The sequence below is a fragment of the Scyliorhinus canicula genome, chromosome 12 (genome assembly GCF_902713615.1).
Source record: "Scyliorhinus canicula chromosome 12, sScyCan1.1, whole genome shotgun sequence".
Classification (NCBI taxonomy): Eukaryota; Metazoa; Chordata; class Chondrichthyes; order Carcharhiniformes; family Scyliorhinidae; genus Scyliorhinus; species Scyliorhinus canicula.
In genome coordinates, this window is record NC_052157.1 from 26,258,911 (window position 1) to 26,285,199 (window position 26,289).

A 26,289-nucleotide genomic window follows, 5' to 3' on the forward strand; every position below is an offset into this window, starting at 1 on the left:
GAGGAAATCCAGATAGGGTAGACAAAATGTAAATGCAGTAAGAAATCTTACAACACCAGGTTAAAATCCAACATGTTTGTTTTAAACACTAGCTTTCGGAGCACTGCTCCTTCCTCAGGTGAATGAAGAGGTAGGTTCCAGAAACATCTATGTAGACAAATTCAAAGATGCCAGACAATGCTTAGAATGCGAGCATTAGCAGGTGATTAAGTCGTTACAGATCCAGAGATGGGGTAACCCCAGGTTAAAGAGGTGTGTATTGTCTCAAGCCAGGACAGTTGATAGGATTTCGCAAGCCCAGGCCAGATGGTGGGGGATGAATGTAATGCGACATGAATCCCAGGTCCTGGTTGAGGCCACACTCATGTGTGCGGAACTTGGCTATGAGTTTCTGCTTGGCGATTCTGCGTTGTCGCGCGTCCTGAAGGCCGCCTTGGAGAACGCTTACCCGGAGATCAGAGGCTGAATGCCCTTGACTGCTGAAGTGTTCCCCGACTGGAAGGGAACATTCCTGCCTGGTGATTGTCGCGCGATGTCCGTTCATTCATTGTCGCAGCGTCTGCATGGTCTCGCCAATGTACCATGCTTCGGAACATCCTTTCCTGCAGCGTATAAGGTAGACAACATTGGCCGAATCGCACAAGTAGGTACCGCGTACCTGGTGGGTGGTGTTCTCACGCGTAATGGTGGTATCCATGTCGATGATCTGGCATGCCTTGCAGAGATTGCCATGGCAGGGTTGTGTGGTGTCATGGTCACTGTTCTGAAGGCTGGGTAGTTTGCTGCAAACAATGGTTTGTTTGAGGTTGCGCAATTGTTTGAAGGCAAGTAGTGGGGGTGTGGGGATGACCGTGGCAAGATATTCATCTTCATCGATGACGTGTTGAAGGCTGTGAAGAAGATGTCATAGTTTATCCGCTCTGGGAAAGTACTGGAACACGAAGGGTACTCTCTGTAGGTTGTGTCTCGTGTTTATCTTCTGAGGAGGTCGGTACGGTTCTTTGCTGTGGCACGTTGGAACTCTCGATCGAAGAGTCGAGCGCCATATCCCATTCATACAAGGGCATCTTTCAGCGTCTGTAGATGTCTGTTATGCTCCTCCTCGTCTGAGCAGATCCTGTGTACACGGAGGGCTTGTCCTTAGGGGATGGCTTCTTTAATGTGTTTAGGGTGGAAGCTGGAGAAGTGGCGCATCATGAGGTTATCCGTGGGCTTGCGGTAAAGCAAAGTGCTGAGGTGGCCATCCATGATGGAGACGAGTGTGTCAAAGAATGCAACTAATTTTGGAGAGTAGTCCATGGTGAGTCTGACGGTGGGATGGAACTTATTGATGTCATCGTATAGTCGGTTCAGTGATTCTTCACCGCGGGTCTAAAGGAAAAAAATGTCATTGATGTATCTGGTTGAAGGTTCTGTGCGGTGAGGAGGTCTTGTTCAAACTTGTGCATGAAGATGTTGGCATATTGAGGTGCGCATTTGTCCCCATGGCTGTTCCGTGCGTCTGGATGAAGAACTTGTTGTCGAAGGTGAAGACGTTATGATCCAGAATGAAGAGGATGAGTTGCAGAATTGCATCTGGAGATTGGCAGTTGTCGGTGTTGAGTACTGAGGCTGTTGCAGCAATGCCATTGTCATGGGGGATGCTGGTGTAGAGTGCCGAGACGTCCATTGTGACAAGGAATGTTCCTGGTTCAACTGGTCCATGGTTGCTGAGTTTCTCTCAGAAGTCCGTCGTGTCGCGACAGAAGCTGGGCGTACCTTGTACGATGGGTTTTAAGATGCCCTTGATGTAGCCAGGGAGGTTCTCACACAGGGTCCCATTGCCTGATACGATAGGACGGCCTGGTGTGTTGGCCTTGTGTATTTTCGGGAGGCAGTAGAGATCTCCAATGCGGGGAGTACGTGGGATGAGAATACGTATGGTGCTCTGAAGGTCTGGATCCAAGGTCTTGATCAGTCCATTGAGTTCGCGGGTGTGTTCCTTGGTCGGATCTGCAGGTAACTGTCTGTAGTGTTCCTGGTTGTTGAGCTGTCAGTATACTTCTTTGCAGTAGTCCGTTCTGTTCAGTATGATGGTGGCCACTCCTTTGTCTGCTGGTTTGATGATGATGTTGCGGTTGGTCTTGAGAGCGCAGGTGGTGTTGCATTGTGCTTGGGTGACGTTCGGGGCTGTCTTGTGAATGCGACTGATGAATCTGGCATTGACGCAACTCCTGACGGCTTTAGCATACATATCGAGTCTAGGGCAGCGGCCTTCCGGAGGGGTCCAATTCGACTCTTTCCTCTTCGGTTGCCGCACCGCAGATCTCTCGGTCTGCTGTTCCGGTTCATTGGTAGTCTCCTTGGGTTCGCTGTTGGCCTCTTGGGGTCTGTGGAAGAATTCCCGGAGCCTCTTCGCCTGATGAATTCCTCTGTGTCTGCCGCGAGACTGATGGGGTCCATTTTGGTGGTGGTGCAGAAATTGAGCCCTCTGCTGAGGACTTCGATTTTGTCTGGTTGAGGAAGGAGCAGTGCTCCGAAAGCTAGTGTTTGAAACAAACATGTTGGACTTTAACCTGGTGTTGTAAGACTTCTTACTCTGCTCACCCCAGTCCAATGCCGGCATCTCCACATCATGGCTGCCATCGGCACCGCAAACTGCCGGCTCAAAGTGGAGAGGATCTCCAAGAAGATCGCGCATATAGACACTGACATTAAGTTTCTACAAAGATGCAAGGAAGCAGACAAGGTCCCGAAAACCCACTCAAGTCGACCTACAACACAGACTACGCTGAGAGAGACTCTGCCGTCGCACCTCTCTCACACTCCTCAACCACCTCGTACGCCAGCTCTACAGCAGACGACGCAACTTGGAGATCAAGATAGAGGCCATATTCTCAACTTGGGCTCAGGACGCAGCAGACCAGCTGCGGAACACCGCCAAACAGATGAGACAACAATACTATGCCACCTATATGCACACCACGAACAGGAAGCTTGAGAAATTCGGCATCACCACCAGCAGCAACCAAGCCACCCCCGGTACCACAGTAGAAAACAATACAGGGAAATCTATTGTCAACTTGTCGGACTACACCCTTCAACCAGACGAAAGCGAAGTCCTCAGCAGAGGGCTCAATTTCTGCACCACCACCAAAATGCGAAATCCTACCAACTGTCCTGGCTTGAGACAATTCACACCTCTTTAACCTGGGGTTACCCCTATCTCTGGATCTGTAAGGACTTAATCACCTGCAAATGCTCGCATTCTAAGCATTGTCTGGCATCTTTGAATTTGTCTATATAGATGTTTCTGGAACATACCTCTTCATTCACCTGAGGAAGTAGCAGTGCTCTGAACGCTAGTGTTTGAAACAAACATGTTGGACTTTAACCTGGTGTAAGACTTCTTACTGTGCTCACCCCAGTCCAACGCCAGCATCTCCACAAAATGTAAATGGGAAGAGCAGAGTCAATATGTCCTCATCATGTGCCAGGCTCAGCCTGATACAATTGAAGGTGGTCCACCGAGCGGTGGCCTGGATGAGCAGGTTTTTTGGGGAAGAGGACAGGTGTGGCTGATGTGCTGGAGGGCCCGCAAATCATGTCCACATGTTTTGGGCATGCCCGAAGCTCAGGGGATTCTGCCAGGGATTTGCAAATGTCATGTCCAGGGTGTTAAAGGTAAGGGTGGCCCGAGTCCAGAGGTGACGATTTTTGGAGTGTCGGAAGACGCGGGAATCCAGGGGCGAGAAAGGCTGATGTTTTGGCCTTTGCTTCCTTGGTAGCCCGGAGACGCATCTTATTAGCGTGGAGGGACTCGAAGCCCCCAAAATCAGGGGTATGGGTTAGTGAAATAGCTGGGTTTCTCAGGCTTGAGAAAATCAAGTTCGCCCTGAAAGGTTCATCATTAGGGTTCGTCCGGAGGTGGCAGCCGTTTATCAACTTCTTCGGAGATATTTGAACCGTCAGCAGATTCAATATGGGGCGGGGGTTAGGGAGAAAGGGAGTTAAGGGGGAGGGAGTTAGACTATGTCGGTCTAGCTTCGGCGAGAACTGTGGGAGATGGACAGATGTTACCTGTTGAGCTATGTTTATAGCTGTACTTGTCTCCTTTGTTATTATAAAACTATAAATGCCTTAATAAAGTGTTTTTAAAAAAAAGAAGATACAGCATGACATAGATGGGTTGAAGATTTGGGCAAAGAAATGACAAGTGGAGTTTAGCCCATACAGACGTGAGGTAATACATTTTGGTAGGTCTAACATGGAGGGGAAATATACCGCAAATGGCAAAACTCTTAGGAATATAGAAAGTCAGAGAGATCTGGGCGTGCAGGTCCACAGATCTTTGAAGGTGGCAACATAAGTGGAAAAGGTAGTCAAGAAAGCATATGGAATGTTTGCCTTCATTGGACGGAGCATCAAATATAAAAATTGGCAAGTCATGCTGCAGTTATATCGAACCTTGGTCCGGCGTACTTGGAATATTGCGCACAATTCTAGTCGCCGCACTACCAGAAGGATGTGGAGGCTTTGGAGAGGGTGCACTGGAGGTTTACCAGGATGTTGCCTGGTCTGGAGGATGTTAGCTATGTGGAGAGGTTGAATAGAATTGGACTGTTTTCATTAGAAAGACAGAAGTTGAGGGGTGACCTGATAGTGGTCTACAAGATGATGAGGGACATGGATAGGATGGATGAGCAGGCACTCTTTCTCAGGGTGGAAGGGTCAGTCACACGGGGCATAAGTTTAAGGTCCGTGGGGCAAAGTTTAGAAGATATGTAGACGGCAGGTTTTTTACACAGAGGTGGGGTGAGTGCCTGGAACGCGATGCTGATTTCCTCTTTGGGGGGGGGGGGGGGGGGGGGGGGGGGTGCGCAGGAAGAGCTGTCTGGCGGTGATTTAACCTGAGAAGCACCAGGGGAGGTTGTGGAAGTGGATAGATTAACAGCATTCACAAGCCATCATGACCAGCACATGGACAGGATGGGTATAGAGGGATCCGGCACAAGAAAGTGCTGAGGGTTTTGGCAAAGGTTGGTATCATGAGTGGTACAGGCTTGGAGGGCCGAAGGGCCTGTTCCTGGGCTGTGTTGTTTTTTGTTCTTTGAATGTGGGTGCCGCTGTCAAGGCCAGCACTTGTTGCCCATCCTTAAACTGAGTGACTTGCTCGTCCATATTAGAGGGCAGTTATGAGTCAACCGCATCTCTGTGGATTTGGAGTCACAGACATATGAAATGAAAAATAAAGAATTAGATATTCTTAAAACTGGTAGGGCTTTAGCTGTACTGAGGACTAGGCAGATTAGGTAAGTAGCAGGTAAGTAGCAAGGTGAAACAGATACTTTGGTAAGCAAAGTGGAGACTAGCAATATAGAGAACTAGATCATAGAGCTTAGAACAGAATTAAGCTGTTAGAATCACAGGCACCATAGAATCCCAACAGTGATAGAGGAGGTCATTTGACCCATCGCGTCTGTGCCGACCCTCTGAAAGAGCAGTCCACACATGTGCATTCCCCCACCTGATCCTAATAACCCCTTAACCTAACCTGCACATCTTTGGACACTAAGGGGCAATTTATCATTGCCAATTCAATTAACCAGCACATCTTTGGACTGTGGGGGGAAAGTGGAACACCTGGAGGAAATCCATGCAGACATGGGGAGGAAATGAAAACTCCATACAGAGTCACCCAAGGCTAGAATTGAACCCGTGTCCCTGGCGCTGTGAGGCAGCAGTGCTAACCACTGTGCCACCGTGCCGTCCATGCAGAAATGACAGCAGCAGAAGTCTCTCTGTGTCAGACCTTGTAGGTTCTACCTTAACTAGAAGAAAAGTTCATTCTCAAAAGAAGTCTTCAGGTCCTGTGTGATAATTATTTGCTGGATTTGGCTCTTAGTGTTAAAACCTATGGGATGTTGTTTTGGGGAAGATATATTCTTGGAGTTTAGGGAAGTAAATAGATTTATATTGGAGTGTAGTTTAAGCATACTGTCTGGGTAACCATTATTGTAGTTAATTGTCAATGTTGTTCTTTACGGGGGCTTTTCCTGTTGAGTATTGAAAAGGTTAATAAGCGTTTTGTTATTTGAATAATTTACAACAAGACTAGCCTTTTTCCTCACCAGGTTTCTTCTTTTTTCTCATATTTCTTTTCCAAAAAATAGTTAAGGACCGGCATTCCAAATCTCCCTCCTGTAATTTGGGATGCCTTCACATTGAACATCAACCTGGTGTGGGGGGGCGTGGCCAGTAATGGCGGCCTTTCCCGCGCTGGAGCGGGGTCAGAGTGGAATGGCGGGGGGGGGGAGGCCCCTCCCCCCCTCGAACCGGGAGGAGTCGGAGTGTGGCAGGAGCAGCCGGGTCAGCGGAGATCAGCTGACTCTCGGGAGTACGATGTTAGGCACATCGCGGCTAGGAGGGGTCCTAGCCAGGGGGGGGGGGGGGGGGGGGGAGGGGGGGGGGGGGGGGGGGGAGGGAGGGGTAGGGGGAGATACCGGGTTGCTGCTGGAAAGACCAGGGACGAGAAGGGGAGAGCTGGGGGGGGGGGGGGGGGGGGGGCATCGCTATGGGAAACGGGTCAGAAAGGGAGGGATGACCCGGGGCGAGCAAGGGACAGAACATGGCTAATCGACAGGGAGCAGGGACGGGTCGCCCAGCGATCCGATTGATTACGTGGAATGTAAGGGGGCTGAATGGGCCGGTTAAAAGATCAAGGGTCTTCTCGCACCTGAAGGGACTGAAGGCTGATGTAGCGATGTTGCAGGAGACTCACTTGAGGGTAGCAGATCAGGTCCGCCTGAGAAGGGGGTGGGTGGGACAGGTGTTCCACTCAGGCTTGGATGTCAAGAACCGGGGGGTGGCGATTCTGGTGGGAAAGAGGGTGTCGTTCGTGGCGGCAGAAGTGGTGGCAGACAAGGAGGGCAGGTATGTGATGGTGAGGGGTAGGTTGCAGGGAGAGAATGTGGTGCTGGTGAATGTGTATGCCCCGAATTGGGATGACGCGGGCTTTATGAGGCGCCTGCTGGGCCTCATCCCGGGACTGGAGGCAGGGGGCCTGATCATGGGAGGGGACTTTAATACGGTGTTGGACCCTGGGCTGGATAGATCGAGTTCCAGGACGAATAGGAGGCCGGCAGCGGCAGAGGTGTTAAGGGGGTTTATGGAGCAGATGGGAGGGGTAGACCCATGGAGATTTGGTAGGCCTAGGGCGAGGGAGTATTCTTTTTTCTCCCACGTCCACAGAGTGTACTCCAGGATAGACTTTTTCGTATTGAACAGGGGGCTGATACCGAGAGTGCAGGACACGGAGTACTCGGCCATTGCGATATCGGACCATGCACCACATTGGGTGGACGTGGAATTGGGGGAGGCGCGGGATCAGCGCCCGTTGTGGCGCCTGGATGTGGGGCTGTTGGCGGACGAAGAGTTGTGCAGAAGGGTTAGAACGGGCATTGAGAACTATCTGGGTACGAACGACACGGGTGAGGTGCAGGTGGGGACGGTCTGGGAGGCCCTGAAAGCAGTGATTAGAGGAGAGCTGATCTCCATAAGGGCACACAGAGAGAGGAAGGAGAGGCAGGAAAGGGAGAGGCTGGTGGGGGAGCTCCTAGAAGTAGATAGGAAATATGCGGCGGCACCAGAGGAGGGGCTATTGAGGGAGCGGCGCAGTTTACAGGCCAGGTTCGACCTACTGACCACTAGGAAGGCGGAGACGCAGTGGAGAAGGGCGCAGGGTGCGGCGTATGAGTACGGGGAAAAGGCGAGCAGGATGCTGGCACACCAGCTTCGTAAGCGAGATGCAGCCAGAGAGATTGGGGGAGTGAGAGAGAGGGGTGGGGACGTAGTGCAGAAGGGGCAAGAGGTGAATAGGGTCTTCAGGGACTTCTACAGGGAATTGTATAGGTCTGAACCGCCGAAGAGGAGAGGGGGAATGGAGAACTTTCTCGACAAATTGAGGTTCCCAAAGGTACAGGAGGAGCTGGTAGAAGGGTTGGGGGCGCCGATAGAGCTGCAGGAGCTAATTAAAGGGATAGGCCAGATGCAGGCGGGGAAGGCGCCGGGGCCGGATGGGTTCCCGGTGGAGTTTTACAGGAAATTTGTGGACCTGGTGGGCCCAGTGCTGGTGAGAGCCTTTAATGAGGCGCACGAGGGGGGGGTTCTGCCCCCAACAATGTCGCAGGCCCTGATCTCCTTGATTTTGAAGTGGGACAAGGACCCGGTCCAGTGCGGGTCCTACAGGCCTATCTCCCTCTTAAATGTAGATGCCAAGCTGTTAGCAAAGGTCCTGGCAACCAGGATAGAGGATTGTGTGCCAGGGGTAATCCATGAAGACCAGACGGGGTTCGTGAAGGGACGCCAACTTAACACAAATGTCCGGAGATTGTTAAACGTGATCATGATGCCGGCAGTGGGGGGGGGAGGCGGAGATAGTGGTAGCGCTAGACGCGGAGAAGGCATTCGATAGGGTGGAGTGGGAATACTTGTGGGAGACGTTGGAAAGGTTTGGGTTTGGGGAGGGATTTATCAAGTGGGTAAAGCTGCTCTATTCGGCCCCGATGGCGAGTGTGGTAACAAACGGGAGGAGGTCAGAATATTTTGGGCTCCATCGAGGTACTAGGCAGGGATGTCCCCTATCCCCCTTACTCTTTGCATTAGCGATTGAACCGTTAGCGATGGCACTGAGGGGTTCAGGGAGGTGGAGGGGACTGACAAGGGGAGGGGAGGAGCATCGGGTCTCGCTCTATGCGGATGACCTGTTGCTGTATGTGGCAGACCCGGAGGGGGGAATGCCGGAGGTTATGGAAATACTAGCGGAGTTCGGGGACTTTTCGGGATATAAATTAAATCTGGGGAAAAGTGAGGTCTTTGTAATACACTCGGGAGACCAGGGGGAGGGAATTGGGAGGCTCCCCTTCAAAAGAGCAGTAAAAAGTTTCAGGTACTTGGGGGTGCAGGTGGCAAAGAACTGGGGGACCCTCCACAAGCTGAACTTTTCTAGGCTGGTGGAACAGATGGAGGAGGAGTTTAAGAGGTGGGACATGGTGCCGCTGTCGCTGGCAGGGAGGGTGCAGTCAGTTAAAATGACGGTCCTCCCGAGGTTCTTGTTTTTGTTCCAGTGTCTGCCCATCTTCCTCCCTAGGGCCTTTTTCAAGAAGGTAACGAGTAGTATCATGGGGTACGTGTGGGCACATGGCACCCCTAGAGTTAGAAGGGTCTTTTTGGAGCGGAGTAGGGATAGTGGAGGTCTGGCGTTACCCAATCTTTCAGGATATTACTGGGCGGCAAATGCATCGATGGTACGAAAGTGGATGATGGAAGGGGAGGGGGCAGCTTGGAAGCGTATGGAGAGGGCGTCCTGTGGCAACATAAGCTTAGGGGAACTGGTAACAGCACCATGGCCGCTCCCTCCCACGAGGTATACCACGAGCCCGGTGGTGGCGGCCACCCTCAAGATCTGGGGGCAGTGGAGGCGACACAGGGGGGAAGTGGGAGGTTTGATAGGGGCGCCACTAAGAGGGAACCACAGATTTGCACCGGGAAATACAGGAGGGGGATTTCTGAGCTGGCAGAGGGTGGGCATTAGGCAACTGAAGGACTTGTTTGTAGAGGGGAGGTTTGCGAGCTTGGGAGAGCTGGAGGAGAAATTTGGGCTCCCCCCGGGGAACACGTTCAGGTACCTCCAAGTGAAGGCATTTGCCAGACGACAGGTAGAGGGGTTTCCCGTGCTTCCCGACAGGGGAGCGAGTGATAGGGTGCTGTCGGGGGTCTGGGTTGGGGAGGGGAAGATCTCGGACATTTATAAGATTATGCAGGAGGTGGAGGAGGTACCAGTAGAGGAGTTGAAAGACAAGTGGGAGGTAGAGCTGGGGGAACAGATAGAGGATGGGACATGGGCAGACGCCCTAGAGAGGGTCAACTCGTCGTCGTCATGTGCGAGACTGAGTCTCATTCAATTTAAGGTACTGCATAGAGCCCACATGACGGGGACAAGGATGAGTCGGTTTTTCGGGGGTGAAGACAGGTGTGTCAGATGTTCGGGAAGCCCTGCGAATCATGCACACATGTTTTGGGCATGTCCGGCTCTGGAGGAGTTCTGGAAGGGGGTGGCAGGGACGGTGTCGAGAGTGGTGGGGTCCAGGGTCAAGCCAGGATGGGGACTTGCGATCTTCGGGGTTGGGGTGGAGCCGGGGGTACAGGAGGCGAGGGAGGCTGGAATATTAGCCTTTGCGTCCTTGGTGGCTCGGAGGAGGATCTTGATTCAGTGGAGGGACGCAAGGCCGCCAAGTGTTAACACCTGGTTAAACGACATGGCAAACTTCATCCAATTGGAAAGAATCAAATTCGCCCTGAGAGGGTCGGTGCAGGGGTTTTTCAGGCGATGGCAACCCTTCCTGGACCTCTTAGATCAGAGATAGAAACTGGGGTCGTGACAGCAGCAACCCGGGAGGGGAGGGGAGGGCGGGAGGGAGGGGGGGGGGGAGGGTGTGGGGGAGGGGAGGGGGGGGGGGAGGGGGCGCGCGGGGAGGGGGTGGGGGGGATTCTTGTTAAGTAGGGGGGTTTGACTTTGTGTTGATATAATTCAAATGTAGGGGGGGTTAAAATGTTTGTACTCTGAAAAATTTCTTCAATAAAAAGTATTTTAAAAAAAAAAACCTGGTGTGGGGGGGGGGGGGGGGGGGAAGGGGGGGGAGTGCGCAGGGAGAGCTGACTGGCGGTGATTTAACCTGAGGAGCACCACACCTCAGTCGAGGGGCAATGTTGAGAAGGCAAGGCCCTTCATGAATGACCTAAGCCACACGTTCGGCAGCTCCCGCTAACAACGGACTTTGGGGCTCTTTTCAGGGCCCCCAATGGAGCTTCTTCGATGATTCCCGATGTGGGAAGGGATCTGTAGTAGATCCCCAGGGTCCTATGGTCCAGACCAGGAGTGGGGTGAGCAGTAAAGCAATGGAAGCGCCCGGGAAAGCGGGGAAAGGGAAACAAAATGGCGGCCGGCGGCGCCCTCGAAGAGCTGAGGCAGTGGGCGCAGGAGCAGCAGGAGATTCTTCTGCGCTGCTTCCAGGAGCTTCAGGTGGAGCTGCTGGAGTCGCTGAAGGCTACCAACAGAGAGCTGATGGAGACTCAGACAGCCCAGGGGGCCGCGATCCGGGAGCTGCAGTAGCAGGGCTCCAAAAGGGAGGATGAGGCCGTGGCTGTCGCGGGGAAGGTGAAGATGCACGAGGCGCTCCATAAAAAGTGGCGGGGCGGTTCGAGGAGCTGGACAACCGGTCGAGGTGGAACACGGAGGGGCTGGAGGGGTCGGACCTGGCGGCCTATGTGGTCATTATGCTGAACTCGTTGATGGAGCTGGGTCCTTCCAGGGGCCCCTGGAGTTGGAGGGGGCCCACAGAATTCTGGCTAGGAGGCCTAAGCCGAATGAGCCGCCGCGGGCGGTGTTGGTGCGGTTTCACCGGTTCGTTGATCGAGAGTGCGTGCTCCGGTGGGCCAAGAAGGAGTGGAGCAGCAAGTGGGAGAACACGGAGGTGCGGATCTTCCAGGACTGGAGTGCGGAGGTGGCTAAGCGGAGGGCCGGGTTTAACCGGACGAAGGCGGTGCTTCACAGACAGAGTGTGAAATTTGGCATGTTGCAGCCGGCGCGTCTGTGGGTCACCTACAAGGACCGGCACCATTATTTTGAGTCCCCGGAGGAGGCGTGGGCTTTTGTGCAGATCGAGAAACTGGACTCAAACTGAGGGTCAAAGATGGGGGTTTTTGTATGAAAATGTAACTGTGTTTAATTTTTGCTCTGGAGGGGGGGGGGGTTCTCTGTTTAATGCAAGATGTGTGTTGGCTTTAGGGTGGGGGGGGGCGATGTCTTTTTGTATGGGTTTGGTGGACGGGTTCGGGCAGGGAGGTAAACTGGGAGAGGAGGGTCTGCTGATGGGCACAAAGGAGGAGGAGTACTCCCACGTGGGGAGGGGTCAGAGGTATGGCGGGAGTCGCCGGGGTCAGCAGAAGTTAGCTGGCTCACGGGAGTGCTGTGGAGGGGAGGGCGTGGCTAGGAGGGGTCCTAGCCTGGGGTGGGGGGTACCGGGTTGCTGCTGAAATGGCCAGGAAGGAGCTGGAGTATGCAGTGGGTGCTGGGGGGGGGGAGAGTGTTGCCGCCGTGGGGAACAGGCCGAGCGGCGGACGCCTGCCAGTGGCGGGCAGGGGATGGGTTATGGCTAGTCGGCAGGGGAGGGGGGCAGGGAGCCCTCTGATCCGGCTGATAACCTGGAATGTGAGGGGGCTGAACGGGCTGATCAAACGGGCCTGGGTGTTTGCGCACTTGAAGGGGCTGAAGGCGGATGTGGCCATGCTCCAAGAGACACACCTGAAGGTGGCGGACCAGGTTCAACTGAGGAAGGGGTGGGTGGGCCAAGTATTTAATTCAGGGCTGGATGAGAAGAATCAGGGGGTGGCGATCCTGGTGGGAAAGAGGGTGTCGTTTGAGGCGTTAAAGGTGGTGGCTGACAGTGGCGGGAGGTATGTGATGGTGAGTGGTAAGCTGCAGGGGGAGCGGGTGGTGTTGGTAAATGTTTATGCCCCAAACTGGGACGATGCGGGGTTTATGCGGCGCATGTTGGGCCGCATTCCGGACCTGGAGGTGGGGGCCTGATCATGGGGGGGGACTTCAACACGGTGCTGGATCCCCCATTGGATCGATCCAAGTCCCGGACGGGTAGGAGGCCAGCGGCGGCTAAGGTGTTGAGGGGGTTTATGGATCAGATGGGAGGGGTGGACCCCTGGAGGTTTGCGAGGCCAAGGGCCAGGGAGTACTCGTTTTTCTCCCACGTACATAAGGCCTATTCTAGGATTGATTTTTTTGTCCTGAGCAGGGGGCTGGTTTCGAGGGTGGAGGATGTTGAATACTCTGCCATTGCCATTTCGGATCATGCCCCGCACTGGGTGGACCTCGGGCTGGGGTAGGAGAGGGACCAGCGTCCGCTCTGACGCTTGGAGGTGGGGCTACTGGCAGACGGGGAGGTGGCCGGGAAGGTTCGGGGGTGTATTAAGAGGTACCTTGAGGCCAACAATAACTGGGAGGTCCGAGTGGGGACCTTTTGGGAGGCATTGAAGGCGGTGATTAGAGGGGAGTTGATTTCCATACGAACTCATAGGGAGAGGGGGGAGCAGAGGGAGAGGGAGAGATTGATAGGGGAGATGGTGAGGGTGGATAGGAGATATGCGGAGGCTCCGGAGAAGGGATTGCTGGGGGAGCGGCGTAGCCTTCAGGCCAGGTTCGATCTATTGACTACCAGAAAGGCGGAAGCTCAGTAGAGGAAAGCACAGGGGGCGGTGTATGAATATGGGGAGAAGGCGAGCAGGATGCTGGCACACCAGGTCCGAAAGCGAGACGCGGCCAGGGAGATTGGGGTAGTGACGGATAGAGCTGGGAAGGTGGTGCGGAGGGGGATAGACGTTAATGGGGTCTTTAGGGGCTTTTATGGGGAACCGTACCGGTCTGAACCCCCGGTGGAGGGGGGGGGGGGGGGGGGAATGGGGCGCTTCTTGGACAAGCTTCGATTTCCGAGGGTGGAGGAGGGGCAGGTGGAGGGACTGGGGGCGCCGATTCAGCTGGAGGAGCTGGTTGAAGGGATAGGGAGCATGCAGTCGGGGAAGGCGCCGGGGCCGGATGGGTTTCCGGCTGAATTTTATAAAATGTATGCGGACCTGTTGGGCCCCCTGTTGGTCCGGACCTTTAACGAGGCAAGGGGGGGGGGGGGGGGGGGGGGCTTTGCCCCCAACTATGTCACGGGCACTGATTTCCTTGATCCTGAAGCGGGACAAGGACCCTCTGCAGTGTGGGTCATATAGGCCGATCTCGCTGCTAAATGTAGACGCCAAGCTGCTGGCAAAGATTTTAGCCACAAGAATAGAGGATTGTGTGCCGGGGGTCATTCACGAGGACCAGACGGGGTTTGTGAAGGGAAGGCAGTTGAATACCAACATACGAAGGCTCCTCAACGTCATTATGATGCCGGCTGTGGAAGGTGAGGCGGAGATAGTGGTGGCATTAGATGCGGAGAAGGCCTTTGATAGGGTTGAGTGGGGGTATCTGTGGGAGGTGTTGGAAAGGTTTGGGTTTGGGGAGGGGTTTGTCCGTTGGGTGAGGTTGCTTTATGAGGCCCCGATGGCGAGTGTAGCCACGAATAGGAGGAGGTCGAAGTACTTTCGGCTGTACCGGGGGATGAGACAGGGGTGTCCCCTGTCCCCCTTGCTCTTTGCATTGGCAATTGAGCCCCTGGCCATGGCATTGAGGGAGTCAGGGAACAGGAGGGGCCTGGTGCAGGGTGGGGAGGAGCATCGAGTGTCGCTTTATGCAGACGACCTGTTGCTGTATGTGGCGAACCCGGTGGGGGGATGCCGGAGGTGATGAGGATTCTCAGCGGATTTGGGGGCTTCTCTGGGTATAAGCTCAACCCGTGCAAGAGCGAGTTGTTCGTGGTGCACCCGGGGGATCAGGAGGAGGGGATGGTAGGCTCCCACTGAAGCAGGCAGGGAAGAACTTCAGGTACCTAGGAGTCCAGGTGGCTGGGAGCTGGGGGGCCCTGCACAAGCTCAACCTCACAAGGTTGGTGGAGCAGATGGAGGAGGAGCTGTCACTGGCGGGGAGGGTGCAGTCCGTCAAGATGACGGTGCTCCCGAGGTCTTTGTTCCTGTTCTAGTGCCTTCCAATCCTTATCCCGAAGGCCTTTATTAGGAGAGTTAACAGGAGCATTACGGGGTTTGTGTGGGTGTATGGGACTCCGAGGGTGAGGAGGGTATTCTTGGAACGGGGCAGGGATGGGGGGGCTGGTGCTGCCCAACCTCTGTGGGTACTATTGGGCTGCCAACGCAGCGATGGTGCGTAAGTGGGTAATGGACGGGGAAGGGGCAGCATGGAAAGGATGGAGATGGCGTCCTGTGTGGACACGAGCCTGGAGGCGCTGGTAACGGCGCCGTTGCCACTCCCTCCAACGAGGTATACCACGAGACCGGTGGTGGCGGCTACCCTCAAAATTTGGGGGCAATGGAGACGGCATGGGGGGAGGTGGGGGGCTCGACGGAGTCCCCGATACAGGGGAACCACCGGTTTGTTCCAGGGAGCATTGATGGCGGGTTTCTTAGCTGGCATAGGGTAGGTATTAGGAGGTTAGGGGACCTATTTGTGGATGGGAGGTTCGCGAGCTTGGGGGAGTTAGAGAGGAAGTTTGGGTACATGTAGGTTAGGGCGTTTGCCAGGCGGCAGGTGGAGGGGTTCCCCTTGCTGCCCCCATGTGGGGTACGGGACAGGGTGCTCTCTGGGGTGTGGGTTGGAGGAGGGAGGATTTCGGACATATACCGCGTAATGCAGGAGGTAGACTTGGCCTCGGTGGAGGAGCTGGAGGGTAAATGGGAAGAGGAGCTGGGTGAGGAAATTGAGGAGGGGACGTGGGCGGATGCCCTGGAGAGAGTGAATTCCTCCTCTTCCTGTGCGCGGCTTAGCCTCATACAGTTCAAGGTGCTGCATAGGGCCCACATGACTGGGACGAGGATGAGTAGGTTTTTCGGGGGCGAAGACAGGTGTGCTAGGTGCTCGGGGAGCCCAGCGAACCACGCCCATATTTTTTGGGCGTGCCCAGCGCTGGGGGAGTTTTTGAAGCGGGTGGCAAGGACGGTGTCGAGGGTGGTGGGATCCAGGGTCAAGCCAGGCTGGGAACTCGCAATTTTTGGGGTTGCAGTGGAGCCGGGAGTGCAGGAGGCGAAAGAGGCCGGTGTCCTGGCCTTTGCGTCCCTAGTAGCCTGGCGGAGGATTCTCCTTCAGTGGAAGGATACGAGGCCCCCAAGTGTGGAGGCCTGGATCAATGATATGGCGGGGTTTATCAAATTGGAGAAGGTGAAATTTGCCCTGAGGGGATCAGTACAAGGGTTCTTTAGGCGGTGGCAGCCTTTCCTGGACTTCCTGGCGGAACGGTACAGAAATAGGCCGGCAGCAGCAACAAACCCGGGGTGGGGGGGGGGGGGGATTGGGTTGGGTGGGATGGAGAAGTGTGTCCCTGGGTTTGTTGGATGTGGCGGGTGTTATCTCTTTCCTTTCTCTTGTTTGCTTTTTTTTTGTTTTTTTCTTTTCGAGTTAGTAGTTGTTTTTGTAGGGGGCTGGGTGTTGTTCCGGGGATTTTTCCAATGGTTATACTGTTAATATTGTTTTGTTGTTTATATTTTGTGAAAATCTTAATAAAAATTATTTTTTTTAAAAAATGAATGAATGACCTCAGCCGGTACAGGAATTGAACCCACGCTGCTGGCCTCACTCTGCATCACAAACCAGCTGTGTAACCAAGTGAGCTCAATCGGCCTTCACGAAAAGGCACGAATGAATTTGATTTTTACCTCTAAATTCCTATCTAACCGTTTTCTCATTCAAAAATTGGAGAAATTTGGGTTATTTTTCTCGATTAAATGTACTATTTACTTGAAAGTTGTTGTTTCTGTGAGTGGGCTATGTAAAGGTTTTCAGACCAGTGTTTCCTCTGAGGGGAGGTCTGGCGGCGCAGTGGCTAACGTTCCACCCCTGGGGCACAAGCTCTGGGTTCAAGTCCCAATTGATTGCCATGGAAGGTGCATTCATAATGTGGCCAAACAGATTGACTGCCAGCCTGTAAATGCTTCCATGTATGTCTGAAGGCAGGTGCTAAGGATGGGAGAGTTTCCTGGCCAGCCAAACTCAAGAAAGCAACAACACACCATTGCAATACTTTGCCTAGTATAAATGTGGACTTCTGCAATGGAAGCCCAAGGTTGCCAACACCCTCTTAGAGCATGGTATCTGAATGAGGAGGGTTCATCTGAACTTGGTTTGTATTATTGAGGAGTACATACTTTCACACTGTGTGTGTCTCTTGGCTGCACTTTCAAACTGTCTGGAATCCATATGTTGGTTACAATGTTCTTCAATCCCTAACTCGGCAGGAATCAAAGGTCCAGGGATTAGCAAATAGGTCTACCATCTAATAACTCATTCTGACAAGATGGGCTTGAATGGTCTGCAAAAAAGCTCAGGTGACTTCCATTTTCTTACATTGAAGTGGTATTCCAGAGGAACAATTGTAAAAACCATTTACTTTACATGAATACACACCTCTCAACACAAAGCTATGAACGTCACTCCGTGAGAACCAAGTCTAGCCTAATTGCAACATTTCAATACAAGATGTACCAAAATTTATCCAGCAGTAAAATAATCAACAATTCTCAACAGTTGCATGGAATACGTTTATATATATTTTTTAGAAGTTTAGAGAGAAGAATGGCTCCAGTTCAGTGAGAAGGTTACTTAAGATAGCATAAACAAATATGGCAGCTGTCATAACAGCGATGTGTAGGGGTAAAGGGGAAGAAAAAACATTACATATGAGGAGGCGAAGGAACATTAGAAGTAAGATTTATTACCAGTGATGCAGTTGGTAAACCCATTCAAATTAAAGTAGCAGACCCCAGAACAGTTACGCAAGTGATACTTGGACCTAGTAAAACACAAAGAAGGAGAAACCCCAGAGTGTTGCCCTCAAACTAAGGTTTCAACTGAATGGCAGACAAAGAAGCACACAAGGGGCTGGATTCTCCGACACACCCCGCCGGGTCGGAGAATCGCCGGGGGGGCGGCGTGAATCCCGCCCCCGCCATCTCCCGAAGTCTCCGGCACCAGAGATTCGGCGGGGGCAGCAATCACGCCGCGCCTGTTGGCGGGCCCCCACCCGGCGATTCTCTGGCCCATGATGGGCCGAAGTCCCGCTGCTGTCATGCTGGTCCCGCCGGCGGGAATCAAAACACCTCCCTTACTGGCGGGAACGACGGCCCGGGCGGGCTCCGGGGTCCTGGGGAGGGGCCCCCATGGTGGCCTGGCCCACGATCGGGGCCCACTGATCGGCGGGCGGGCCTGTGCCGTGGGGGCACTCTTTTCCTTCCGCATTGGCCATGGCCTTCACGATGGCGGATGCGGAAGTGACCCCCCTCCCCTGCGCATGCGTGGGGATGATGTCAGCCGCCGCTGATGATCCGGCGCATGCGCGGACTTCTGCTGGCCGGCGAAGTTCCTTCGGCCCCAGCTGGCGTGGCGCCAAAAGTCTTTCCCGCCAGCCGGCGGGGCGCCAACCACTCCGGCGCGGGCCTAGCCCCTCAAGGTTAGGGCTTGGCCCCTAAAGGTGCGGAGGAGTCCGCACCTTTAGGGGGCAGCCCGACGCCAGAGTGGTTCACGCCACTCCATCCCACCGGGACCCCCCACCCCGCCGGGTAGGGGAGAATCCCGGCCAAGATATTTTGTACAAATCACTCTTTATTCATGTTTAGAGCACTGAACTGCTCTTTACTTCACTCAAGTCACTTGTCAAAACATTGATTATTTTTTACAATAAATAAAAAGACTCACAGCTTAGACTTAATACTACCCATTACAAGGTGAGAGGATCTTCACTGAGTCCCAGACGTAGGGCCGTCTTCATGACGGTGGGTCCTGCAGGTCATCGTCGGGGAGACTTCAAGCTTTTCCTTTTTATCTAGTTTCTTCCAGCATCAAGAAGGATCTTTCGCCACATTCATGGATGCCCTGTTATCCATTTTTCTCAATGTTTTTTTATAAATGTTTTTTATTGGGTTTTTGAACAAGGTATAATTACCGTTATGTACACAGGATAAGAAACATATATATATATATGTACACATATCTAGAAGAGAGCGGCACACCCCAACATACCAAGGAGAAGAAACTGGTACATAGTTAAAAAAAAATACAATAAAATATGAACTAGAATAATTGGTAAGGTATTGAAGCAGCTCTGTACACCTGGCAACATTATTTACACCACGTACGTAGGCGACGGATCTCGCTGCCATCTCGCGCTCGCCTCCACACTGCTGCTCCTCCCGTCTTCCGTCTTTATTTTCCTCGTTCCCCGCTCCTGGAGATGTCATGCACGTTTTGGCATCCCGTGCCTTCCTTCCGTCTCCCATTTCCCTGCCCCCCCCCCCCCCCTCATCACGGTTCGCCTTTCTTTCCTCAGGTTTAGCTTCCCCCCCCCCATTTTCCTCAATGTTAGCTGGCAAAAACAGCTCGCATCTGCTGGCCTTGCTTTCTCTATCTGCCTGTTGAGTGCACATCTTATCACACTTACTCGCATCGCAGATACATAGGCCTTGTGTTCTGGAAGATTGGCTACTTTTCCCATCATGCTTTGGAGAGGTTTAGCTGTTGGCCATCCAGCTACATTGAACATGCGAGAAGGGAATGTAAGAAGGACAAATCACGGAGGAGGAATTAGATAACAGCATCAGCAGGGGCCATTTGACCATCGATAGGCAGACAGCACTGACAATTCTAAATCCGAAAGAAAACAACAAATATACCACCTGCAGAATGAAACAGATAAATCTGGCACATTATCTGATAAAGTTTATGCTGTGTTGAGATTTTACTCAAATCACTAATCTCACTGATAATTCTCAATTGTTTCAAATACGGGAAAGTGGTGAGATGAATCATAGTTGGATGTCCTGCCCCATTATGATTCTGAATAAGCCCAGACAAAATGAGGTAGGTGTAACTGTTCAACATTGTGGTCATCTGTCTTTGATTCATGCTCACATGTTGCTCTTAGCCTTTCTGCTAACGGGAGATACTGAGTTCAGGCACAGCAATGGGGAATAAATAAATGAATGGATGATGAGTCATTCTGGATTTGTATTTTGTATCTCAATGAAAATTGATGTGGAGTAACAGAGATAGTGGCTTCAGGGCTGGTGAGTCTGCCTGCTACCCTAGTCATGAATGTAAATTGGCAGGAGGAATCTAAAAGGCTGTTGCAATATGTTAAAGGAATACTGCTACGTCTGTAATCCCAAACAGCATACATTGTATCATACCAAAATCTTTATTTTCCTTACTATGGATATAAGCAAACATTCCTATTTTTAGAATTATTTTAAACAAGCCAGCCATTTTTTCCTTAGTATCCTCCACCAATTTGTGTGTGTGACAGGCAGGCGATAACTTATTTGCATTCAAATGTTTTTTTCCCCCAGATAGTGTCAAATGTTCAAGGAGTAAATAAATAAGGGGCGGGATTCTTCGTCGGCCGACGCCGGAATCGGGAAACGTGATTGGGCGGAGGATTGGTTCCGACTCCGAAATCGCGGCAGGCGCCAATTTCACACAAATCGCAATTCTCCGTCGCCTCGACAACGGCAACAATGCATTCCGGAACACACGTACAGTAAATGCCATTGGCATATCACTAGCAGGCCCGACCCGGTATTCCCCAGGACGGCCACGATTCTCCACTTCCAATGGACTGAATTCTCGACGGCACGGTTCACTTGTGCTTTTAAAAATCGTGAAACAGGCGCCGGGGCTTTTGAGGGAGAGAGAGGAGATATGGAAAGTGTCCAACATGCTAGTTTGCTGACAGTCGAGCCGCTGGCCAGGGGGCTTCTGCCAGGGCTGGGGGTAGTAGTGGGGTTGGCCAGGAGGTAAGCTATGGTGTCGGGTGGATGGGGCATGAACACCATTGCTGCGGCCTGGAAGGCAGCTATGCAGCTGCGCACACCGCCCACTATAAACTTAGGGTCACAGTTTGTAGGGTTCCCCCCCCCCCCCCCCCCCCCCAGGCCATCCTCCCAGGTGCCCTCTGGCTCCAGCCGACCCACCAGCCATATGGGCATGCTCCAGCACGAGTGTCTTGTTGGCTGGGATGCTGTGTGCGGGGAATGAAATGTGTATATGCGGCTGCAGCTGTCGGCCTCCTGAGTGTCAATCGCGAATCCGGTGAATTTTACACCGTTTCTCATTGAAATCGATTGTGTTCCACCTGGCACCAGTGCTAGCCCCACAACAGTCGCTGAATCGATACAGGTGCGCCGCCAGTTTTGCTGTCGTGGAAGTCCATGATTCCTGCCTTGGCATCAACACAGCATCACAGTCTCAGGAACGGAGAATTGAGCCCAAGATATTTAACCTTGAAAGTATTTTCAGACGTGAGAATCAACTCAATGGTCTTTTTCAGAATGATAAATTCCTACCAAAGCAAAATTTAAAAAATAGTAAAGTCACCACAGTCTGCTTTCCTTTGTGACGGGGAGAACTGACTGGTGGTTCTTTATCCGGGATGCCTATGTGGCTGGAGTCTGGTCCAACTATGTCAGACAGTGCCTGCTCGAGAAGGGCGCCCTTGACCTAGAAGAGACGGTAAAAATGTCCACCTCCCTAGAAGTAGCGTTTCAGAGCCTCACCGCTTTCCCCTCTGACCACGCGACCCCTCGTGGACACCCGACCAGAGAGTACCCCAGGCCTGTGCCGTGCGGCTGCCTGCCCAACCCGGGGGCTACCCTGCTAGTTCTGCGGCCAGTACCAGCACCCCAGGCAGCGTTGCCCGGCTCGGACCGCGCACTGTAGCGACTGCGGCAAGAAAGGACACTTCACCAAAGTTTGCCTGGCCATGTCCAAGTCCTCCAAATCACAGGCCCGACTCTCAGACTCACTGGCCTGCAGACCCCGCAGCATGGCTGCGTGCCTGCCGGCTCCGCCCCCTTCGGACGTGTCATCGCCTCGTGTTGTCCGTGGGGGCAGCCATCTTCGACTCTACGCAACACATGCGACTCACGGGGGCCGCCATCTTGGTCACCATTTTCATCACCGCCCGACACGTTCGACCGATGGGGGCAGCCATCTTGGGACCACCTGCGACCACGCCGGCTACCCGCAACTCGGCGCGGTCACCCTCGACCAGTCACGCGCAAAGCACCTCAGGAACTCCATGATGACCGCCGGGTCAACGGGCACAAAACGACCTGCCTGTTTGACTCCGGGAGCACAGAGAGCTTCGTACACCCAGACATGGAAATCCACCTCTGAGGTCCCGCTTCCAGCCTGGCTGACGACACTGGGCCCCGTACTCCTCCGAAAACACGTAAGGAGCCATAAGTCCAACCCCCTGGTCGATAGCGTCCAGCTCCTTCACGCCAAACCCCAGTATGCCAATGTAGCGCACCACGACGGGCGACAAGATACAGTCTCCTTCCGGGTCCTGGCACCCGCAGGATCCCCTATGACCATCACCTGCCCCCCCCAACCTACACCGAACAGCCCCCCCTACATGGCTCCACCCCCCCTCCTATACCCCTCCCCCCATCGCCGACCTACAGGGATGAAGCTCCAGAAGAGACGCTCCCGGAGTCCACACCCGTGCCTGCATTGACGAGTTCAACACCCGTCCTCACGGAAAAACCAGAGCTCAGACGATCGCAGCGCACAATCAGGGCGCCGGACAGACTCAACCTGTGAGCCACTTCACCCCTGCTGGGCTTCAATTTTTTAACAGGGGGTGAAGGTGGTGAATGTATTGTGGCAGCCATTCACCACTGTATTGCATTGTACTATGTTGTTGCCCTTGTGGGCTCCATCTATGGACCATTGCATTGTACTACACCGCATTGTATCATGTTGGTGCCCTTGTGGACTCCGCCCCCTTGGGAGAGGTATATAGAGCTGCTGCCCTGCAGGCAGCTCTCAGTGCAGAGCAGTCGCAGGCAGGCACAGTTCTGGCTGATTAAAGCCACAGTTCACTTCAACTTTCCATCTCGTGTGAATTGATGGTCGCATCACTTTCATCAGAACAGGAAATGGTTATGGGCTGGATTCTCCGCTGTCGGGACTCTCTGTTGTGCCAGTTGCCCAGGGATTTCTTGAAGGTGTGGGGCTGCCCACAATAGGAAACCCCATTGGCCAGCTGGCGATACAGAGAATCCCGGGGCCACGCCGCAGCAGAAACCTGGTTTCCCGCCCTTGAGCTGCAATAGTTTGTAAACAAGGCCAAGAGGCAGGGAAAGAATGGCATGGGGAGGCAAGTGCAAAATAGGGAAGGTCTGCCATAGGATGACAGGCAAGAAAGCGATCACATGATAGGCATGATAATGGTGCAAGGCAAAATGACCTGTAAAATAGCCAGCAAACAATTACTCCGCTGCAAAATAACTGCTGCAGCACCTCCGGGTGCTCCGGTTTCCTCCCACAGTCCAAAGGTGTGCAGGTTAGGTGGATTGGCCATGCTAAATTGTCCCTTAGTTCCCAAAGTTAGGTGGGGTTATGGGGATTTGGGGGGGTGGGCTCTTTCAGGGGGTCATTGCAGACTCGATGGGCTGAATGGCCTCGTTCTGCGCTGCAAGGATTCTATGAACGGTGAAAACGATATATATTTCTGTTTAACTTGATTAACTTTTCTGTTCATATCACCTGGCCGTTGTTAAGTGCGCCCTCTTAAAGACAACATTTGGCCCAAACTTTTTTTTTAAAGCCGAAGGCTGGTAAGAATGGGGAACTCACTGTCAACTGGGGGTGGTCGAAGGGGACAGGACAGATGCGTTTGAGGGGGTTTGAGGGAAAAGAGAATAATAGATGGTTGCCATACGGTAAGACCTCCCGGGAGGTTGGAGTGGAGCACAAACACCGGCATGGATTGTTTCAACAGGACGCCTTTGTTTCTGTAACGGGGAAGTATCGGAGGGGCAGGAGTGGGAAATGTCTGAGTGAGGGGGCATGGCAAAATAAACGGCGCCCACGTTATAATGTGAGGAGGGGGATACCACACTGCCGTTGATGAGGGAATGGAGGGAAGTGTATATCAGGCACATCCCAGATACACTGAAGTCTTTCCTATCTTTGGCGATCAAACCCACTTCCTATGCGTGTAAACGCGGCGGTGGAACACGTCAGTGCTTTCTGCTGTCTTCTCAAATGTACTGATCGCTTCCAGCGCTGGAGTGCAACTTGTGGCCATGGTCGGTGTGCGCTGGGAGGTAGGGGCAAACCTTTCTTTTCAACCCCTCTGTGTGTGTGTGTGTGTGTCTCTCTGCTCCCAGCCCCTCCTCGTGTTGTTCCTTTTATTTATTTTATAAACCGCCCGTGTGGAATGTCTCCCATCTATCTCTCACCCTCCTTCATTTCCCCAAAGCCAGCTCCACCACCACCCTGAGGCAGCCAGAGTTTCTCCCCATTCTCTCCCTCTCTCCGGTGACTAACACTCAGCGGGCTGAGCCCAGCAAAGATTCCCGCTTCATTGCAGCGCCCAGTTGGTGATCTGTGGTTGGAAGACATCTCTCTCCCGGTGAGGAGTGAGCTAAGGTGTTTGATTGTGAGCTGAGGCGGGTGATTGTGATCTGGTGGGGTCGCCCCCCCTGTTTCCCCTTTTCGGCGGCCGGGGGGGGGGGGGGGGCAGGAAATCCGCTGAGCCGAAGTGGAATTTGCCAGCCCAGCCCTTGAACTTCCCTCCTCTTCTCAAACCTCTGCACTGAACTAGCGCCGGCGACCAGTTCCTCTCAGCCGCGAGCGGCGCCTGGCTCCCTCGGTTTAAAGAGACAGGGGCGTGGGGGTTGATGACTGCTTTAGTCATGGGCGGGAAATCTGGCAAGTTCCTTCGGACCTCACGCGGCAGAGGCTTGAGTCTCTGAGCGGCAGCTTGTTGGGTAAACATGTCAGAACCGTCTCATCTCTTGCCCTACCCACCACACACTGTTAATGGGCTGTGATAGTTTTCGCTTGTCAGCCAGCGCTGTGACTCTTCAGTTCTCCTGAAGTACAGGAACAAAGGTTTCTTTTTTCCCCAAACATTTTGGAACTCCCAACACAATGCTACTTCTTCAAATACCAGTGTGCATGTGACAGTAGCCGTCAGGGAAGGTAGGACACCCCCAGGATGGGGTGGTAGAGTGAGGTGGCTACTGGAGCTGCAGGAAAGATGGAAGGTGGCTTCACCAGTGTAATGCCAGGAGTAATGTCGTTCTCAGAGACTCAATGAAGCTAAGGTCATCTTAATTTGAAGGTCTCAAGAATTGGACACAATCAAACAGTATACACTACCACTACCATATATATAGTGAACAGCTATATTTACAATTAGCACGGGTGACACTGCTGCCTCAGCTCCAGGGTCCTGAGTTCACTCCCAGCCTTGGGCGATTGTCTATGTGGAGGCTGCATGTTCTCCCCATGTGGAGTCTGCACATTCTCCTCATGTGGAGTCTGCACGTTCTCCCCATGTGGAGTCTGCACATTCTCCCCATGTCTGTATGGGTTTCCTCCGGTGCTCCGGTTTCCTCCCACAGTCTAAAGATGTGTAGGTTAGGTGGATTAGCCATGCCAAATTGCCCCTTAGTGCCAAAGGTGGAGGTGTTGGCTTCAGTAGCATGCTCTTTCCAAGGGCCAGTGCTGACTCAAAGAACAAAGAAAAGTACAGCACAGGAACAGGCTCTTCGGCCCTCCAAGCCTGCGCCGACCATGCTGCCCATCTAAACTAAAATCTTCTATACTTCCGGGGTCCGTATCCCTCTATTACCATCCTATTCATGCATTTACTTGATGGACTCGATGGACCAAATGGCCTCCTTCTGCACTGTACGCATTCTATGATTCTATAAAGGAGAATATTACAATTGTTTACCTTGAGTTAATAGAATACAAATGACAATTAAAGTGGGATTGAACGTGGCGTTTGAAGGGGATTTAAATACATGTTTGATGAACAAACATATAAAGATGAAACAAAAAGAGGAGATAAACTGGATTAGGGTAACAGTAATATTTGCTTTGCAGCACTGTAGCATTGAACTAATTGGGGTCTTTCAGCATCAAGATTCCCATGTATGAAAAAGTTTATGAGCACAGTCTTTCACAAAATAGAATTTATAGAGAGAGGTTCAGATGGCAATATAAACAGCATGGGCAACATTTAAATACTTTGGTAAAGTGATGTCAACTCCCAGATGGTCTGCACTACTCATCAAAATAAATTGTTCTGTATAACATGTGAATCTTTGCATTAATCTCTTCCTCATGGTTTGGCAGAATGGAATATAGGCGGCGCTAAACTTTGTCTTCAAGTTGTATTGCTTGTGTAGAAGGACTAATGTTGGGATTTATTTTAATGGTTGTTTCCGGGAATGTTTTAGATTACGTAGTTTATGAGTAGACGCATAAATAAATAGTGATCCAATAAATTTTCCAAGGCATCCTGGGAATGTGGTAACTCGAAGAAACTGCTTTCACGTAAGATCACTTGTAGAATCATAGAATGAAACAGCACAGATAGCAACCTAGTCCCACAACCTGCTTTTATTGCCATGATTGTGTATTTCATTTTTCTTCAATTATTCATGCAACTTCACTTTGAAAGTTAATGTTGGAAGCGTCTGTGGTTTTGTGATATTATCTCAAATCTTCAGTGTGGTAACTCATCTCCTACTGTATGTTACCTACGGCTAATCCTCCACTCCCCATCC

At 52.6% G+C, this 26,289-nt stretch overlaps 1 protein-coding gene across 1 annotated transcript in view; it reads left to right on the top strand.

The window, feature by feature from the left end:
• The first annotated feature begins 23,478 nt into the window (after positions 1-23,478).
• The window catches only part of atp8b4 (ATPase phospholipid transporting 8B4), a 372,477-nt gene continuing 369,666 nt past the window's right edge, over positions 23,479-26,289 (top strand). The window contains exon 1 of the mRNA XM_038813489.1: positions 23,479-23,811. The gene's annotated coding sequence lies outside the window, so the exon portion shown is untranslated. The remainder of the gene's footprint in view (positions 23,812-26,289) is intronic.